This window comes from Leptonychotes weddellii, chromosome 4, assembly GCF_054177405.1.
Source record: "Leptonychotes weddellii isolate Sample4059 chromosome 4, ASM5417740v2, whole genome shotgun sequence".
NCBI classification, from domain to species: domain Eukaryota; kingdom Metazoa; phylum Chordata; class Mammalia; order Carnivora; family Phocidae; genus Leptonychotes; species Leptonychotes weddellii.
In genome coordinates this window covers 30875605-30895587 of record NC_138372.1, presented here as the reverse complement: position 1 = coordinate 30895587, position 19983 = coordinate 30875605, and the positions used below count along the sequence as shown (strand labels likewise).

General features: G+C 45.5%; 1 long non-coding RNA gene and 1 pseudogene across 2 annotated transcripts; one reads left to right on the top strand and one right to left on the bottom strand.

Moving 5' to 3' along the window:
* Positions 1-2019: 2019 nt before the first annotated feature.
* Positions 2020-6631, top strand: LOC145721252 (uncharacterized). Of its 2 annotated transcripts, none has more exons than XR_014144839.1 (2): positions 2020-2413; positions 5168-6631. It is a non-coding gene; the product is annotated as an uncharacterized LOC145721252 (long non-coding RNA). The 2 variants fall into 2 exon arrangements; XR_014144840.1 differs by lacking the exon at positions 2020-2413 and adding an exon at positions 3708-4941.
* Positions 6632-9797: 3166 nt separating this feature from the next.
* Positions 9798-10927, bottom strand: LOC102740598 (olfactory receptor 2A12-like; annotated as a pseudogene).
* Between the last annotated feature and the right edge of the window lie 9056 nt (positions 10928-19983).

The window sequence follows — 19983 nt, the reverse complement described above, 5'->3', positions numbered from 1 at the left end:
CTCATTATTAATAATAAAAGAGACCAGAATTCTTAACGTGCACACAGGCCTTCACATTAGGGCCCAGCCAACTTCCCTGGTCATTGCCCCTCTGCATCCTGTAAGAGCCCAGTTCTCCTGCTCACTGGACCACTAGTCTGCTGCGCGGCTTTGGGAAGTCATCCAGCCTCCTGGCCCTCGTGATCTCGCCTGTTAAAGGAGGGTGGCACGTAATCTGTGACAACTCCTCCAGGACAGATACGCAATGCTTTTCTACTTATACCTAGATTTGGAGGTGACCAGAGGCGACTTGGAGGAGACAGGGGGTGGGGCTGGCGACCTAGAGTGGGTGCCAGGGTCCCATAGTCCCACACCTTGTAGGTGCCTAGGCTGCACTGTGCTTACATGTCTCCACGGAGGACACTCAAGGCTGAGCCAGGGGGGGAGGCATGTGTGACTGAGGGGACACCGTCCTCTAGATGGGCTGCTCCTGAGAACAGAATTGAAAATGGATGTTGGACCATTGGGCTCTTGGGGAGCAGGCCGTAGAATTACGCATTTTCCAGTTTTGTCAAAGACACACTTCTGCAGGAGCTCAGAACCCACTCCATTCACACCCTCCTCACCCAGACACACGTGGCTCCCGGTGGCTCCTCTTACTAGTTACAGACTTGAAGCTCAATTTGAGAACGACTAGTACAATCCTCTCATTTTACCAAAGCTCAGAGGGGGATGCCCCTTAGGGTCACCCAGCCAGAGTGTCTCAAGTATGATGAGCACCTGCATGGCTTGATCCCTAGTCTGGGCTCTGGCCCTGCCCAGTGCTGCTCTCAGAGATGAGCCATGAGCCAGGAATGGGACTTAGGGACAGAGAGAACCTGATGTTGCAAACTACATTTTCTCGCAGCTCCTGAGACAAGGAGGTCCTTAGGCAAGGGCCACGGCGATGAGAGGCTGCCCGGTCTTACCTCCAGCTTGTGCCTGCCGACTGAGGACAGAGGAAAGAGGGAAGATGTGGGTGACAGGCCCCAAGGACTCCTTGGCCTTTGATGAATTTGTGTCTTTGTCCAGAATACAGCCTGGGGACTGGTTTCTTCTCTCACTTTCCTTGGCTGGTTTGCTGTGTGTTTCGGGGTCAGTTGCTTGGCTTCTCTGAACCTCTGGTTCTGACCCTCCCACAGCCAGGTTTGATGATGACCTGTTGCTGGTGAGAAGAGAGAAATGGGTGGTGTGATTGCAAGGCCCTGGTAGAGGGTGAGCTTCTAGTCCCCAGGTTGTCCGCGGCTTGAGGCTGGGGGTGCCAGCCTTGCTCACTTGTTAGGATGTAACAGAAATCAGAGGAAAGTTGCTTGCTTTTTCACATGGACCCTTATATTGATCTCCTCCTCTCATATCTGCTTTCCTGTAGCACAGTCAGGAGATGAAAGACTCAAGAGTTTTGAATTTTCACTGTTAGATTTACTGCCATGACTCAGGGCCGGTAATTGTTTCTTATCAGCAAAAGTGGTGGTTGATTACAGTAATATTTAATTCTGAAATGTAAGTTCTGAAGATATATATGATCTCTCCTCCCTTTTCCTTTCTCCAGCCCTTTCCCCATCACACACACACACACCCTCCCCCAATATCAACACTGACCTGCAGGGGCTAAGAATGACCCAGAGAAACTTGACTCAGAGAGCAACAAAAGCTGAGAAAATGATGGAAAAAGGGACACAGGCCCTGGACGGGAAAAAGAGAGTCCAATAAAAGTGACAAGGAGGCCAAGAGGCACAGAGATCCAGAATGCGAGGGGCACAAGCTGGAGATGGAAAAGCATCCTTGGAGCCGAAGAAGGAAGAAGGCGGAAGGGTCATTCTTCCCGTTGTGCCTGAAGAGGAGAAAGGACTAAAGGAAAGAGCCGTGGAACGTGGAGACCCAGTGGGAGAGGGTCAGAGGGACAGAACAAGGCAAGACACGGAAGGGGAAAGAGGTGGGAGCCGGAGGAGAAGACAGGCCCAGGTCTGTCTGCGGTGCTGGGAAGGGGGGGTGGAGGGGTGGGCGGGGGTAGCCACAGGAGGGCTGCCCCGGGCCTCTGCACCCGCCAGAGCCAGCGGAGGCCAGGCAGGCAAGGAAAGGAATGGAGGCCATAGGGCAGGGGCGTGGAGAGAGGAGCCTCACCACAGGCTCCTGCAGAGGCCCAGCGAGCAATCCCCGGAGGAGTCAAGAGGGCACGAGGCCAAGCGAGCCACAGACCCAGTCAGAACAGAAGAGCCAGAGCTGCCGGCAGCAGGGGGAGGAGAGACACAGAAACTTGGAGGCAGAGAAGCAGGGCAGTAGCTGAAACAGAGCCAGAAGAGACCGATGGACAGGGAGGGAAAGCAAGAAAGAGAAAGGCAGAGACAGGCAGCTGTGCGCCCACTCACATGGACAAGAGGAGAGAGATGCGCGGCCGGTGAGCAGGACTGCGGCCCACACTGGGCTCCGCCTCGACCTCCCTGCAAGGCTCGCTTGTCCCCAGCATGGTCGGGGCTGTTGCTGTCCTGAGCTAATAACACTGCAGGGAAGGGGGTTGTGGGCAGGGCTCCCTCAGGCTCTGGGGGCCACTCCCGAGTAGCATGTGGCCCCAGGGCCCTAGTCAGGACAGTCCCTGTAGCCCCTGGCCCAGCCTCCTGCTGAGGAGCCTCACTCCCCAAGGACCTCAGGCCGTGCCCTCCTGGAGGCCTACGTCCAGTGTGGGGAGATGAAGCTCAGCTGGGGATGGCATTGCCGGTGCTGGGGAGGGGGTGTGCGGGGCTCAGACAGGGCGCTGAGGGCAGGCCTTCCTCCTTCCCCAGGGGAAAAAAAAATGAGGCACAATGGGAGGTCTAGGATGAAGGCCAAGAAATTGTCCTCTCCCCTGCCAAGTGGTGTCCCCAGGGCTGTTTCACGCATGAGGTACTGCAGGCAAAGTGTCTAGGGTCCCTGGGCTTTCCTAATCTACAGACACGTAGGAGACCCTAAAGAAAAGAATACTAGCTGGAAAATAGGGATCTCACAAAATAAAAATTAGTAAATATTAATATTTAAATGACTTTTAAAATAACATTTTATCAGTTAGTCAGCGTGAATCCATTCAACTTTTTCATGGTCATATAGTGATATATTAATTATGCCTAATGTGGGACACGGGTACACTTCCCTGTGTCTTATACAGGACCATACCCATGGAGGTCTTAAACTGCCCAGTGGCTCTCAGGTCTCAGCCCTTTGAGTGTATATTCTGGCATTGCAGATCACTTGCAAGAAGCTTTCCTCTTGGTGGAGAGAAGAGCAAGAGAGAAAGGGTCAGAACTGTAGCCAAAAGGACTAAAGACAGGTAACAGGAAGAACTTATACCCTGCAGTTTTGAGGTAGCAGCAAAGACCTTGGAGTCCCCTCTTTTGGTGTTTCCGGCCAAAGGGTGGGCAGGAGATCAGTTCTGCCTGGAGGGCAAAAGAAAGGCCAGGCTCCATCCTTTCTGGACATGAGAAGGCAGTTGCTCACAAATGGCCCAGGGGGCCGGCATAGCATTTGGAACTTGGCCCAATATGGCCCCCAGGAGCCAGACTGGGGTTTGGCTTCGTTACATACGTATGATTTAGTTGGGAGCTCCATGAGGGAGAAGCCACTGTGGGCTGAGCCCCAGAACCTGGTTTCTGGGACAGGAGGCCTCCTCAGGCTGGGCCACTTGGTTCATACTAGCCTGCCTCATGGATGCCAGAGGGAGCCCTGGAGCCACACTGTACCCTGTACTCCCCAGTGAAGTCCCCTCCCTCTCCAACTGTTGCCACATTGAGGGCTGCGTCCTTCCTCCCCAGTGACAGGGGCTCTCTCCTGTTTACTGCTCTCCTGAGTCGGACTCCCACTGGGAATCCCCTGCAGCACTGACCAGGCCTCAGAGGCCTCTTGCTCTTGTTGAGGGGAGCTCAGGATTTGGTGGTGTCCATGGCCAGGTAAGCTGACTTCAGCTTCCTCTGCCACCCTCGGGGCTGGAGGCCTTTGCCTGCCCCACAGGGAAGCTCCCACCCTGAGATCTCCTCACACTTCTTGAGGGCAGTTTCTTTTCTGGCATTTCCTTGGCCCCGCCTGGAACACCCTCTCGCTGGCTGCCCACCCCAAGCACTCAGGACTGTAGGTGTGTGACCCACTTCCTTCCTCATGTGGCCGGGTGACGATGCCAACACCAAATCCCAATGTAGGCTTGCCTCCCATACCACCAAGCAGATCTCCCATACCAGTCGGTGTCCTACAATTCATCTGAATTCTAACACAATCCGCCTGGAGATAGGGTCGGATCCCACAGGTAAAGGGCTCAGTCCTACAAGACTGTCCCCCACTCTCCCACTTCACATGCCAACCGGGTGTCCAAGCTGTCATCTGTGCATCTGACCATTCCTTGGGTTCAGTTAATTTGCTAAATGGCTTATGGAACTCAGAGAAATATTTACTTACTAGAAGACCGGTTTGTTGTAAAAGGATGTAACTCAGGCGTAGCCAGATGGCAGAGACCCACAGGGCGAGGTATGTGGGAGGGGGCATGGGGTGTCCCAGCACATCCAGGTGGTCACCAACTCAGAGGCTCTCTGAATCCATCCTTTTAGGGTTTTATGGAAGCTTTATTCTCTAATCCACGGTTGGCTCCACTGGCGATCCAAAAGTCACCTCATTGACACAACAGAGGACAACAAAAGAGCCTTTATGGCTCTCATTACTTAGGAAATTCCAAGGTTCTTAGGAGCTCTGTGCCAGGAACCAGAAGACTAAATATATATCCCTTATTAAAAATCACAATATCACCCAGGCTCCGTAGGCAGTACAAACAGCTGCTAAAGTCATTTTTCTTCAGCTCTGACTTGGTTCCTCCCGGGCTCAAGAACCTTCAAAGGTTCTCATCTGTGGAAAAAGTTATGCAAGACGACCAACTGTTCTTTCCTGTCTGATCTCCATACATGTGCCTTCCAGGTAGGCAGCTCTCTAAGAGAGCCCCCAGTGATTCCTACCTCCTGGTAATCACACGTCTGTGCAATCCCCAGCACTTGAGGGTGGGTGGGACTTGGCATTTTCCTTTGAATGAACAAAACAGGGCAAAAGCAATGAGATATTACTTCTGAGATTTGGAAGAAGACTGACTTCTATGTTGCTTGAATTCTCTCTCACGGACTCTTCTCAATTTCTTGCTCTGATGAAGTAAGTTGGCTTGTCGTGAGCTGCCCTATGGAGAAGTCCATGTGGCAAGGAGCAGAGGGTGGTCGCTGGCCGACAGACAACAGGGAGCTGAGGCCATCGGAGCAACAGCCAATGAGGAACAGTCATGAGACTCCGTGATGGTAGCTGCTGGCCCAAGATTCAGCAGAGCAAGAGGACTCCCATAGAGCTGACTAAGCCAATGAGGTGTTTGTTTGGATCATTGTTGCTATCGCTTTTAATGTTCTGGGTTTTTTGGATATATGAGAAAACCCTTTCTCTTTCCCCTCGAGCTGTCTCTAACACTCAATTTAGTAGATGTAGGTTTTTTGAACTGCAGTGAAACATTTTTAACTGATACCTGATTTTTACTAACTCACCAGAATTCAGACAATTAAATTAGTCTCTTTACTTATTAGCCTACATTCAATAATTATGTCTTCTATTTAATCAGGATATACTTGGTCAAATTGATTGTTTAACAAAGATTATATTTAAGAGTTATTACCTTTTAATCGGGCATGCTGAGATGATACTATTTAGTAGCAAGGGTTGAGTTGACTTTACTTGTGAATTCAATCTCTATAAAGCTCTCTCAGAAAAACTGACCTGGGATCTGGCTTATAAGGTCCCAACCTTATAGATGGTAAGAAATATCACCCACTGGCCAGGAGGAAACTTAAATAAATGTTGGAGCCTTGATAGGAGGGGAATTCACTGAAATTTATAGACACTATGGGTAAAATATGAAAGACAGACTGTCTTGGGATTGGTTTTCCAACTTCAGCATAATGAATAATGAAGCATTTAGAAAGTCCAATTTGAGATTCCATATGGAAACTTCCAGGCAGAAGTTAATTCTGTGGCTTTAGAAGTGGCTCAATATTGCGTGTCTCTAGATTTGCAAAGCAAACTAGAGACGGTCCATATGACTAACATTCCTACAACACTGATACGGTGAGGCCAGACATAATGAGACCAGTTTTTTTTAAATCATGAATAATTTTTGAAGATTATTTAAGATCACAAGGGTGGGTGTTGTAAGAAAAAAAATAATCTAAGACTCGCAGGAAGGCAACAGGGATTTCTTGGTGCCCTCTTGGTACAGTGTTAGATGTTATCTAGCAGGCCTTCTGAGGATTATCTGACTTTATAAGGGTGCATTATTTTAATTGACTTTCTATGGCCTTGGGTATTTTATAACTTTGCAGGTGTAACTGTTAAGTTCTAGAAAACTGGTAACAAGACAAAAGATTTCTGCCTATAATAATGCAAATAATTCTTATTCATAGAAACACAAATGAAATTTGTCCAGTAGAGCATATAAAATTCTGTAAGCCAAATCCTCCTTTGAACCAATCTTAACATCTTGTTGGCTCCTTCATGAATTAATGAGCTCAGTGAAATCTTTGACACATGTTCATTTAAGAAAAACCATAAAGGAAAATATTCATAAGTTTATTAAAAATTCTATTTATTAAAAGTCATTATTCTATTCATCAAAAGAAAAAAAGACTTCAGCAGTGAAAACAAATCAACATGATAAATGTCAAAACCTATTATTAAGTGAATAAATCAAGGTACAGAAGAATACATATTATATAATTCAATTTAAAAATCATTACACAGCCATAAAAAAGGATAAGATCTTGCCATTTTTGACAACACGGAAGGACCACTTGGCATTATGCTAAGTGAAATAAGACTGAGAAAGACAAATATCATCTGATTTCACTCATATGTGAAATCTAAAAAACAAAAGAACAAACAAATAAACAAAAAAGTAGAATCAGGGGCGCCTGGGTGGCTCAGTTGGTTAAGCGACTGCCTTCGGCTCAGGTCATGGTCCCGGAGTCCCGGGATCGAGTCCCGCATGGGGCTCCCTGCTCAGCAGGGAGTCTGCTTCTCCCTCTGACCCTCCTCCCTCTCATGCTCTCTGTCTCTCATTCTCTCTCTCCCAAATAAATAAAAATCTTAAAAAAAAAAAAAGTAGAATCAGACCTATAAATAGAGAAGACAAACTGATGGGTGCCGGAGGGTAGGGAGGTGGGAGGATGGGCAAAATGGGTGAAGGGAATGAGAGGTACTGGCTTCCAGTTATGGAATGAATAAGTCGGGAATAAAAGTCACAGAACAGAGAATATAGTCAATGATACTGTAATAGGCATTGTATGATGACAGACAGTAGCTGCCCTGTGGTGAACATAACATAATGTATAGAGATGTTGACTCACTGTGTTGTGCACCTGAAACTACATTGTGTGTCAACTAAACTAAAAAAAAATAATAATAATAAATAAACTCAAGTGAGAATCTGACCAACAAATAGAGTGCTTAAAACACTTAAGAAATCATGAAAACCCATAGTAGTTTAATAATTGTATTATAGTTCTTTTAAAGTATTAATAAAAACACTTAAAAATCTTTTAAACCCTAAAATATAGATGCTGAAATGTTAACAGTAATTATCTCCAAGTCTAAGGTAATGGATAATTTTCATTTTCTTTTTGTTTGCATCGGTGTTCTAGAATTTAAGAATAAACATGTACTACTTTTGCAATAAAGAAAACAAGCAATGAACTGAGAGAAGACATTCTCAATGCATGTAATAAACAAAGAAGATCCAGAATATATAATAAATTGCAAGTCAAAAAAAGGCAAATGATATCTCATATTCATTGACTATTTAGTTTGTTTTGCACTATGACAAATGCTTTTCATGCATTATCTCATTTAATCCTTCCAACAACCTCCTGAGGTCTATACTATTTTCTTCCTGTTAACAGATGAGGAGACTGAGACTCAGAGAAGTTACGTACATTGCCCATCACCACTGAGTTCGTAAATTATAGGGCTGTGATTAGAACACGGGTGTCTGACTTTTGAGCTTAGTTCACGACACAGTACTACCAAGAATCTTATGAAAAAATGCTAAATTCACTAGCAACCGGGGAATTGCAAATGAAACAAAAAAAGATGCTACCACCTTCCATCTATAAGATAGCAATTTTAGAATGCTTGAGATAGAGAAATAATATCAAGTGTTCATGAGAACTAGAGGGGCATATCAGTATAATTACTTGGAAGAACAATTTAGAAGTATCTAGTAAATTTGAAATTTCTTTGATTCTGCAATCTGCCAAGTCCATTGCTACACCTAAATCCTAGGGGAAAAAAACTTGTGTATGGAGAAATGTTCGAAGACATTTGTTGCAGAATTGTTTAAATAGTGAAAAATTGGAAATAAATGTTTGAAAATAAAGAATCAGATAAATGAGGGGCACCTGGGTGGTTGAGTCAGGTAAGCATCTGACTCTTGATCTCAGCTCAAGTCTTGATCTCAGGGTCGTGAGTTCAAGCCCTGCATTGGGCTCCATGCCAGGCGTGAAGCCTACTTAAAAAGAAAAAAGTGAAGGTTTGGGCAAAGAAAGCAACTTTATGGGGTGCCTGGATGGCTCCGCCAGTTAAGAGTCCGACTCTTGATTTCGGCTCAGGTCATGATCTCAAGGTCGTGAGACTGAGCCCCGGAATAAACTCCATGCTCAGCAGAGAGTCTGCTTGAGATTATTCTCCCTTTTCCTCTGCCCCTCTCCCCATCCCTCTCTAAAAACAAAAAAAAACAAAGATTCCCTCTCTCCCTCTCCTTTGGCCTCTTTCCCCCTCCAGCATATGCTCTCTCTCTCTCAAAAAAAAAAAAAAAAAAAGAATTAGATAGATGAGGTGTGGTATATTCAAATGCTCGCTACAGAGAATATTTAGGCCTATGTATATCAAATGGGTAGATGTCAGAAACATGATGCTGAGTTACAATTTTTTCAGAATAATGCGGATATCATGCCACCATTATAAATTTTCAAACTCATACAAGAACAATTCTATGGGTGCAATTGTCTGTAAGCAAAAGTTTAAAAACACATGGAATGACTTCAGTTTAATGGTAGTGGTTGATTCCTAGGAGCTCGGAATATTCAAAGGGCACTTCAATGGCATGTGTAATTATTTAGTCCTTTTTAAAAAAGAAAAAAAGGCTCAGACTAAATATGGCAAAATATTAAGTCTTTATTTGTGGTATGGAAAAATGGGGTCTTTGTATTAATATTTCTCTCTGTGGGTATCTGTCTCTGTCTTTCTCTCCCTTTCTCTCTCTATAGAGATAGATAAATGCATACAGATATATAGATATACATATACACATACCTTTTTTCTTTTATGAAATATATATAGTATTTATTTCCCAAAATAAAAGTGAGATTTAAGTAGTAGAATCAGGGAAGAGTTAGTATCACAAGCTGAGTCCAGACCAAATCAATTATTAGATACATTGTTATACAGATGTTTCTAAAATAGTTCTAGCTTAGAATTTATAGCTCCTAGTGCAAAAAGCAATACTAATTATTACTTGTCAGTGCATGTAAAGACTGTGCTCCTGCTTGGTCTACTCTTTATGGCATTTTTACCCCCAAATCCCTTACACTGTAGAAAAGCATGTGTACATGTTACACATTTGGCTGTGATCAGATTGAACTGCCATAAACTTCTAGAAGTAAGGAGAGAACCCAGGAAAAGAAATAAAGCAATGACCTTGAACCATGACATAGTCACTGTAGAAGAAAGCCATTGCTCTTAACACTCAACTGAGTCACTGGGATGGTGGCAGCCAATGGAGAGGCCTTCAGTTTAGGGGTAGCCATACAGCTATCCCTAACCTGGTTGCTCACAATCCCAGAAAGGCTCAGGTTGGTTAGAACCTACTGTATGATACCAGATGAGCCCCATCAAGTCTGCCCATGACTCTGGACAACTCTGAAGCATCCTGGGTCACTGAGCAGTTCTTCTGTTACCAAGTACATTCAGGAAGGCTCTTTTAACATCTTTGTTCCAGAAGCTGTAGATGATGGGGTTGAGGAAGGCAGAGACAACGTTGTAGAACAGGGCTAGTTTCTTGTCCCGCTCTGGGTCATACCAGGAGCCGGGCCTCATGTATATGATCATGGCTGGCCCATAGAACATGATGACCACAGTGATGTGGGAAGCACATGTGGAGAAAGACTTGAGCCTCCCCTGGGACGAATGGATTCTTAAGATGGAGGCAAAGATTCGGACATAGGAGGCCAGGATGAAGGAGAACGGGACAAGAGCAGGATGAAACCCAAGATGAAATCCAAACGGTCATTGAAGGAAGTATCTGCACAAGCCAATTTCAGGACGGCAGGGACCTCACAGAAGAAGTGGTTTATCTTGTGGGGGCCACAATAAGGCAGATGCATGGTGAAGATGGTGTAGGTCAGGGCCCAGCTATGCTAATGGACCAACAGCCTGTGACCATCTTGATACAAATAGGAGGGCTCATGAGTAGGGGATAATGAAGGGGGAAGCAAATGGCCACATACCTGTCATAGGCCATAATGGCATAGAGGACACACTCAGCAATGCCCAGGACCAAGAAGATAAACATCTGGGCTGCACAAGCCCCCCAGGAGATGGTTTTCTTTGGACACACCATATTAACCAACATCTGGGGCACGGTGGTAGTGACATAACTCATGTCCACCAAGGAGACGACGCTGAGAAAGAAGTACATGGGTGTGTGGAGGTGTGAGTCTTGGTAGATCAGGGTGACGATGAGTCCATTTCCCAGAAGAGTGATGAGGTAGAGGAGAAGGAAGAAGGAGAACAGGGCTATTCTGACCTGTGACTCACTGGAGAACCCCAGGAGGATGAACTCAGACACAGAGGTGTGGTTCTCCTTGCCAAGGCTCTGCATGGTGGTCTGCCGATTAAGGAGACAAGGGCTTCCCTGTTCTGTGTTTGGCCTTTAGGGAAGGGAGGACAGAGTTGACATTAGCTGAGCACCTTGCACGGTAGCTCACACGGATTTCATCAAACCTGTTGAGTAGGATGCAAAGGGAAAAAAAGATAAGGCAGCTGTGGCACTGGGAAATAAGTCAGGAGATCTGGATTCATACCTATAATAGAACATAGGATGCCTGACTGCCCACAGGTCCTTCTCTGGAAACCACCCTCACCCAGAGAAGGCAAGGCATTCAGTAGCCATGTTTGTAGCAGGGGACCCAGCCAACCCCTGGCCACTGCTGAATTGTACCTCAGGTGTACACCTGTCCCAGTCTGGAGGACAATTCTCTGCTGAGAATTCAAAATGACGACTGTCAATGTCTGTGTTAGTGGGCTATGGGTGCCTGACGTACCAATAACCTGGAGCCAGCATGGTGGTAACAAAGTCACAGGGGAGCTGGCGCAATAGAGAAGAAAAGTGGCGGCCTTACAGAAATGATAAAGAGCAGACAAGCATGGCAACAGAGGAGACCTCACAGCCGCAAGCCACAGAGAGCATGACTCTGATTCCTGACTTGCTACCCCCAGATCCCCCTTTGTTTCCTGTGCTCGGATACCTGTGGGATTTGCTGTTGAATCCTTACAGTTACTACCCCAAGACTACATTTTTAATTCAGTTCTTCCTGAATGTCCCATGGTTGTCAGTTCCCCAGCTGTGTGACCTTGGGCAAGTCCATTCACTTCCATTGGCCTCAGTCATCTCACTTGTTAGAGATGAAGCATCTCTGGTACAGAGTAATGGCAAGGAGCATATGAGATTCTGTATGTCAAGACATTTGGCAAAATATAAAATGCTAGACAAGTAAAGTGGTTAGTATAAGTGGGATGAGTCTGGAAATCAGAAGAGCAAAGGGCTGGTCCCAACTATGTCCCTGATTTGCTGTGTGATCTTGGGTAACTCCATACCCCTCTGTGAACTTCACAGCCCCATTTTTAAGTGAGTCTGTCAGACTTGCCCGCTCCAAAGAAAACTGCCAGCTCTGCTATTCTTTGATCCCAGGAATACCGGGCTGAAGACCTGTGATCACATCAGTGCCATGAGCATCAAGGGGAAGGCTGAGTTAGGCAGTCAGCTGAACAGGACTGAGTCGGCAAGAGATTCCTTCTAGGAGTTGGAGATGTGAGACCAGAGCAGAGGAGAATACATAGAGCATAGACTTAGTGTCAACACACCTGAATCTTGTAGCCCCTTTACCTGCTCCTAAGTCACTTAGCCCCTCAGAGTCCCATGTTCTTCATGTGTAATACCTCCTCCATAGTGGAGATCGTGCAAAATATACCTGGTCTATTGACAGTGCTCCCCAAAGTGTAGGGATTTAGATAATGGGCAGCTGAGCGGAAGGAGGGGTAGCAGGAGGAAAGAGGAGCTATCCTGGCATTTTCAAGCATCTGAGGCTCCAGAAGACAGGGTTGAAAATACGACTGTGAGGACTGATTGCCACAGGGTGCTGGTGGGGATCTGGAAGATGGAAACATTGTTTGAGGCTATTTGGGCAAAAGAAGATGGTGTGATATTTTTGTGCAGAGCTTTAGGGAACACCAGTAATTGGATGAAGAAGAAAGAGGTCCTAGATCAGGAGTGCTTGTGAAGCAAAGAGGAGAGCCAGGGAAGCTCAGAGTCTTAGACATTGAGGGGAAACTTTCAAGAGATAAGGACTGGTCAGCAGTGTCAGTGGCTGACCCCGAAGCCAGAATGATGAGGGCTGCAAAGGAGGAGGAGATCACATCTTTCTTTCCACCTGTCCACACCCCGGACTGGGCTTTTTCAGGAGCTTCTTAGTGATCTCCTTCCCAGTCCACCCACCAGCCACCAGTACTGTTTCATCTGTCATGCCCTTTCTCATGCCTCCTTAGACTGGAATTTAGGGGCTCTTCCATCTGCCTCTACCCAATTTTCAAGTCTATGATTCACCAATACCTCACTGAGACTTCAGAACCATGATGTTAACAGTATGGCCACCAAAAGGATCTTAGTCTGGGCAGTTGGGGTCCCCTCCTGTCTGAGCCACAGATCTTTCAAGCCACCCGGCTTTCTCAGTTTCAGCCAAGGGGACCTGCACTGTCCTTCCCCTGAGCTGTTTATCTGCTGGGAATGCCTTCCATAACCCTTTCTGCTTCTTCACACCCCACCGACCTCCAAGGCTCAGCCTGGGGTTTCCTCCTCCTAACTCAACCGGTATAGCCCTGTCCATTTTGTGTATTTTCCTCCTAGCCAGGCTGTAGGCAGAGGGTATGTCTCTTTTAGATCTCTCCACACTATCTAGCAGGGACTGGCAGACTGCTTTGGGCACCTCTTCCAGTGCTGGGTCTCTGGCTGCAAAGCGTGCCAGGCTCTAATCACTGTGCCTACTGCCTCTCTCTAAGCACCCGTGAAGAAGCAATTAGATCAAGCGCTTGGGCTAAGAAAATGCCATATTCATAACCACTCTCCTTTCTCCACTTGCCATCACTTCCCTGTTCCTTCCCAGCCTCCGCTTTTTGGGTGCAGAAAAGGAAAGAGGATGCCTTGTCAGTGGCCCCAGCACCCATTCTGGGCATAGGGCTGGTAGAGTGCTCCTGAGAGGTACTTGTGCAAGTCTAGGAAGTGCCATGGAGATTCCACTCTTCTTCAGTGAGGGCAGGTCCCCCCTTACCTCCTTCCCCAGTGAGTGAGGCAGAGAAGACTGGGCTCCTTTGTCATTCTTGAAGGTGCCCAGGGAAGGAACCCCTCCCAAGCCCCTCCCTCAGTCCCATTTAGGAATGATCAGTACCTTGTTCTTCTGCTTGAGTAGCCTCCTTCCCTCCTGTGGTACCAACAACCTGCTTTCTCTTAGTCTCCTACAGTGTAGAAGCATTCACCCCTTTGCCTTAGCACAGTGGCCCTGCAAGGGAGAGTGTGCCTCTCTTAAGTCATTGGATGCAGAGCAGACCTGGAGAGAGGCTTCCAGCTGGCAGACACGGAGGTCCTCTTTGTATCAGAATGGGGTGAGACAGTGGATTTCTGATCCCTGAAAAGTCTTGAGGATTCTCTGTCCATGCAGGTAAATGCAGCACAGAGCCCCTGGGCTGGATGAAAACCTAGGCCAGGGAGTTTAATGCCACAAGACACTTCAGGCTTAACCCCTGGAGCTAGTGAGCTGGACATCCTCCTTAGGTTCCACTAGGGACTGAAACTTCTTCCCACCGAGATTTAAGAGGAGGGAGGAGTCCTACAGCTGAGCTGCCATGTCTCTGTGTGACACAGTGATTGTACAAGTAAGATGTGCTTTGTTTCCTTCCCAGACACACGTATGTGTCTCTACGTTCTCAGCATCTTACCCATGATTGCATGCCTAAAGCTTGGATATGGATAGCATAAATGTTGCTAATACTTGTGTCCTTATAACTGCCATTATCCAAGGCCACAGATCTCATTGTGGTGTAAGTGCTACCAAACCTATTGCATTAGCAGTAACTGCCTACTACTAGGAACTTACTTTGATCAGATGGTACACTGGGCAGGACACATAATATAATCCGTCCTCACAACAAGGTCAGTAAGCCATTTGGTAGTCAGGAGTTTAAGAGAATTAAGTGTGTTGTTCATACGTCCTAGCAGATAAATATATAGTCTGAATTTGATCCTAGATCTGCCAGATTCCAGATCATTCTCCCACAGTGTCTCTATGGCCAAGGTGCAATACTGGTTTATAGGGTGTGTACACTCAGGTTGTAGATGTAGGAGCCAGGTGGTCAAAGGCCAGCACGGATGCACAGTCTTTCTCAGATTGACTTGGAAGACACTCTCCCCAACTAAGTGCTCTCTTGGGTCCTTCTGCAATTCCAGGAGAGAAAGGCAGAAGACTGGCTTGGTCTCATTAACTGCTGCAGGACAAGTCTCACTGGAAAGGAGACTGCCCATGGGTGGGAGGTAATAACCAACTATGAGAGATGGTGTAGTCCAGCGAGGTGGAATTCAAATTCTGAGAGGTGTGGTAATGAAGGTGAAGTGCAGGGCAAGGTGAAGTCCAGTTTGGGCACTGGGGGATTTGAGGCCAATGGGGAACACTTTTACCTTGCTAGAAGTCAGTGATGAGGAATCCAGGTCAAGTGATACTTAGAGGTCAAAGGGTGTCTGTCTACAGAACCCCGGATGGGACCTGAAGGGGCAGAACTGGATGAGACCTGGGAACTTGGAGAGGTCCTGAAAAGAGCAAGTCATCCTCAATGATAGGTTCTCAAGGCCAAGACCAAAGAAGTCTTGGTAATATATTTAGAGCATGAAGTTGGACAAGCCAGCAGCTGAGCAAAACTGGATGTTATCTCGGGTGTACTGCTTAAGTTCCCAGAGACATTAGCACATTCATCCAGACAACATGGATTTTTAGGGCTGACAAGTCTCAGTTACAGTGCGTGGCTCCAACTGTGGGGAGACAGGACAGGCAAGGATGGGATTGGGTAGGGTGATCTCATATACTAGTTTTCATGGAACAGTTCTGGTTTATTCCAGTTGTAGATCAATTAACTCTTGTCACTATTTTAAACACTCCCTTTTACTCTCAAAATGTGTCTGAGTTGGACTTGATATGGTCTCCTAGATTAGGGGCCATGGGCCTTGTGGCTGCCTGACATGGGGCAGCCCTTCCCAGGGCACAGGAAGCGGATGATGCACAGTACAGTTTTAGATTTTGATATATTTTCTCTCATAACCATTGATCTCTACATTATTCCCCTGCCCAGGCTTAGGTTCTGAAGTTCCAGAAGACACAGAGCCAGTGTTTGTTGTGCAACACAGGGAAAAAAAGGCCAGACAGATTGGTGGTGGAAGTTGTCCCTACCCCTTCTTTGCCCTGTGACCTTGGGAAAATCACTTTCCCTCTCTGGGCCTCATTTTCATCATATTTAGAACAGAAAGCCATGCTATGAGGACTAAGGAGGTACGTGTAAGGTGCTGAGCACAAGTTCTGGTCCACAGAAGGGACTTAGTCGGTGGCAGATCCCATGCTGACAGCAGTAAGTGAGCAGTATTAAGGGTCAGGCTAGTTCTAGCTGGGGGCTAGGACACCCTGTAGCAGGGCCAGGAGCCCGGATGCCCGCCTGAAGAGTGGAGGCCTCTGCCCAGGTCACATTTCTCAAGCAAGAGGGAGGGGACTGTGCTTGTGGAGTGGTCATTTCCTTCCTCCCAAAAAGAGGATGAACCTTTTGAATCTGGCATCTCTGATACAGCAAGCAGAGATTTAATGCCCCAGAGGGGACGGCACATCCATAAATGACTGAGCAGGTAAGGGAGCTTTTCTACTGAGCCCGGCAGTGTGGTGCCAACTGCTTAGTCATTATCTCATTCAATCCCGATCGTGGTTCAAATCCCAGTCTGGTCCTTACTCATAACTCAGGCAAGTTATTTCACCTTTTGAAGCCTCAGTTCTTTAAACTGTAAAATTTGGATAATAATATGAACTTCACATGTTTGTTCTGAGGCCTAAGCGAGATGAAGTATTTAAGCATCTGACACCAGGAATATAGTATGTGGTGGAGGGATGGGAGAAGTTGTGGTCATCATCATGGTCATGATCATCACCATTCCTCTGAGGCCAACAGCTGGGAAGCTGGCACCCAGACCTGTGCCCCTCTGGTGCCCCTTCCTTTCAGCACACTTCCCTGTCTCTCCACTTAGTCTCTCTTTTTTATTAAGCTCAATTAGCCAACATATAGTACATCATTAGTTTTTGTTGTATTGTTCAATGATTCCTTAGTTGCGTATAACACCCAGTGCTCATCAGATCATGTGCCCTTCTTAATGCCCATCACCCAGTTACCCCGTTCCCCTACCCCCCCTTCTGCAACCCTCAGTTTGTTTCCTGGAGTCCAGAATCTCTCATGGTTTGTCTCCCTCTCTGATTTCTTCCCATTTAGTTTTCCCTCCTTTACCCTATGGTCCTCTGCCCTATTCCTTATATTCCACATATTAGTGAAACCATATGATAACTGTCTTTCTCTGCTTGACTTATTTCACTTAGCATAACACCCTCCTCGTCCATCCATGTTGATGCAAATGGTAGGTATTCATCCTTTCTGATGGCTGAGTAATATTCCATTGTATATATGAACCACATCTTCTTTATCCATTCATCTGTTGAAGGGCATCTTGGCTCCTTCACAGTTTGGCTATTATGGACATTGCTGCTATGAACATTGGGATGCATGTGCCCCTTTTTTTCTCTACATCTGTATTTTTGGGGTAAATACCCAGTAGTACAATTGCTGGGTTGTAGAGTAGCTCCATTTTTAACATCTTGAGGAACCTCCACGCTGTTTTCCAGAGTGGCTGCACCAGCTTGCATTCCCACCAACAGTGTAGGAGGGTTCCCCTTTCTACATATCCTCACCAACATTTGTTGTTCCCTGTCTTGTTAATTTTGGCCATTCTAACTGATGTGAGGTGGTATCTCATTGTGGTTTTGATTTGCACTTCCCTGATGGCAAGTGATATGGAGCATTTTTTCATGTGTCTGTTAGCCATTTGTATGTCTTCTTTGGAGAAGTGTCTGTTCATGTCTTCTGCCCATTTCTTGACTGAATTATTTGTTTTTTAGGTATTGAGTTTGAAAAGTTCTTTATAGATCTTGGATACCAGCCCTTAATCTGTTCTGTCATTTACAAATATCTTCTCCCATTCTATGGGTTGCCTTTTGGTTTTGTTGACTGTTTCCTTTGCTGTGCAGAAGCTTTTTATCTTGATGAAGTCCCAATAGTTCATTTTTGCTTTTGTTTCCCTTGCCTTTAGAGACGTATATTGAAAGAAGTTGCTGTGGCCAAGGTCGAAGAGGCTACTGCCTGTGTTTTCCTCCAGGATTTTGATGGATTCCTGTCTCACATTTAGGTCTTTCATCCATTTTGAGTTTATCTGTGTGTATTGTGTAAGAGAATGGTCCAGATTCATTCTTCTGCATGTGGCTGTCCAATTTTCCCAGCATCATTTAAAACAAGACTATAGTAAGAGATGTAGAGGGACACTATATCATACTCTAAGGGTCTATCCAACGAGAACTAACAATTGTAAATATCTATGCCCCCAACACGGGAGCAGCCAATTACATAAACCAATTAATATCCAAAGTAAAGAAACATATTGATAATAATACATTAATAGCAGGAGACTTCAACACCCCCACTCACAGCAATGGACAGATCATCTAAGCAGAAGATCAACAAAGAAACGAGGGCTTTAGATGACACACTGGATCTGATGGACTTCACAGATACATACAAAACATTCCATCCTAAACCAACAGAATACACATTCTTCTCAAGTGCACATGGAACTTTCTCCAGAATAGATCATATACTGGGTCACAAATCAGGTCTCAACTGATACCAAAAGATTGAGATCATTCCCTGCATATTTTCAGACCACAATGCTTTGAAACTGTAACTCAACCTCAAGAAGAAATTTGGAAGGAACTCAAACACTTGGAGGTTAAAGAGCATCTTCCTAGAGAATGAATGGTTCAACCAGGAAATTAAAGAAGAACTTAAACAATTCATGCAAACTAATGAAAATGAAAACACATCAGTTCAAAACCTATGGGATACTGCAAAGATGGTCCTAAGAGGGAAGTACATAGCAGTCCAAGCCTCTCTCAAAAAACTGGAAAAATCCCAAATACACAAGCTAACCTTACACCTAAAGGACCTGGAGAAAGAAAATAAGCCTAAACCAAGCAGGAGAAGAGAAATAATAAAGATTAGAGCAGACATCAATGAAATAGAAACCAGAGGAACAGTAGAACAGCTCAACAAAACTATAAGTTGATTCTTAGAGTAAGATCGATAAACCACTGGCCAGACTTATCCAAAAGAAAAGGAAAGGACCCAAATTAATAAAATCATGAATGAAAGGGGAGAGATCATGACTAATACCATAGAAATACAGGTAATTGTTAGAACATATTATGAGCAACGATATGCCAACAAATGGCATTTTAAACATTGAATGTGGCATTAAAACCTTTTCACAAAGAAAACTCCAGACCTAGATGGATTCACTTGTGAAGTCTACCAATGCTTTAAGGAAGGAACCTGGAGGAATGGATGCATTCCTGGAAACTTATAAACTACCAAGACTGAAACAGGAAGAGGTGGAACATCTGAACAGACCAATAACCAGTAAGGAAATTGAAGCAGTAATCAAAAACCTCCCAAAAAACAAAGGCCAGGGCCACATGGCTTCCCAGGGGAATTCTACCAAACACTCTCTTTTCACCTGACACTTGGCCATGGTGTATTCACCTTTCAAAATATATTTTTGGGTTGCATTTGTTAAAATTTTGGGAACAGGGTTGTCTGGGGGGCTCAGTTGGTTGAGTGTCTGCCTTCGGCTCAGGTCATGATCCCAGAGTCCCTGGGATCAAGCCCCAAGTCAGGCTCCCTGCTTAGTGGGGAGTCTGCCTCTCCCTCTCCCTCTGCTCCTCCCTCCCCCTTGTGCTCTCTCTCTCTCAAATAAAGCAAATTTTGAAAAAAAAGTTTTGTGAAAAATTTTTGCATCTGTGCTCATGAGGGATATGGGTCTATAGTTTTCTTGTAATATTTGTGTTTGGCTTTCATATCAGGTTGATGCTCGCCTTACCTTGAGGTGCCAACTATTCCCTCCTCTTGTATTTTCTAGAAGAGTTAATGCAGACTTGGAATTATTCCTTCCTTAAAGCATTGGTAGACTTCACAAGTGAATCCATCTAGGTCTGGAGTTTTCTTTGTGAAAAGGTTTTAATGCCACAATCAATGTTTAAAATAGGTCTGTGGTTATCAGCTCTCCTATTTCTTTTCAAATGAGCTTTGGTTCGTTAATGTCTTTCAGTGAATTTGTCCATTTTATGTAAGTTACCTAATTTATTGGAATAAAGTTGTTCATAATATCTATGAAATCCCTTTAGTGTCTATGGAATCTATACTGATGTTACCTTTCTTATTCCTGGCATTGGAAATCTGTGTTTTATCTTCTTTTTCCTGACC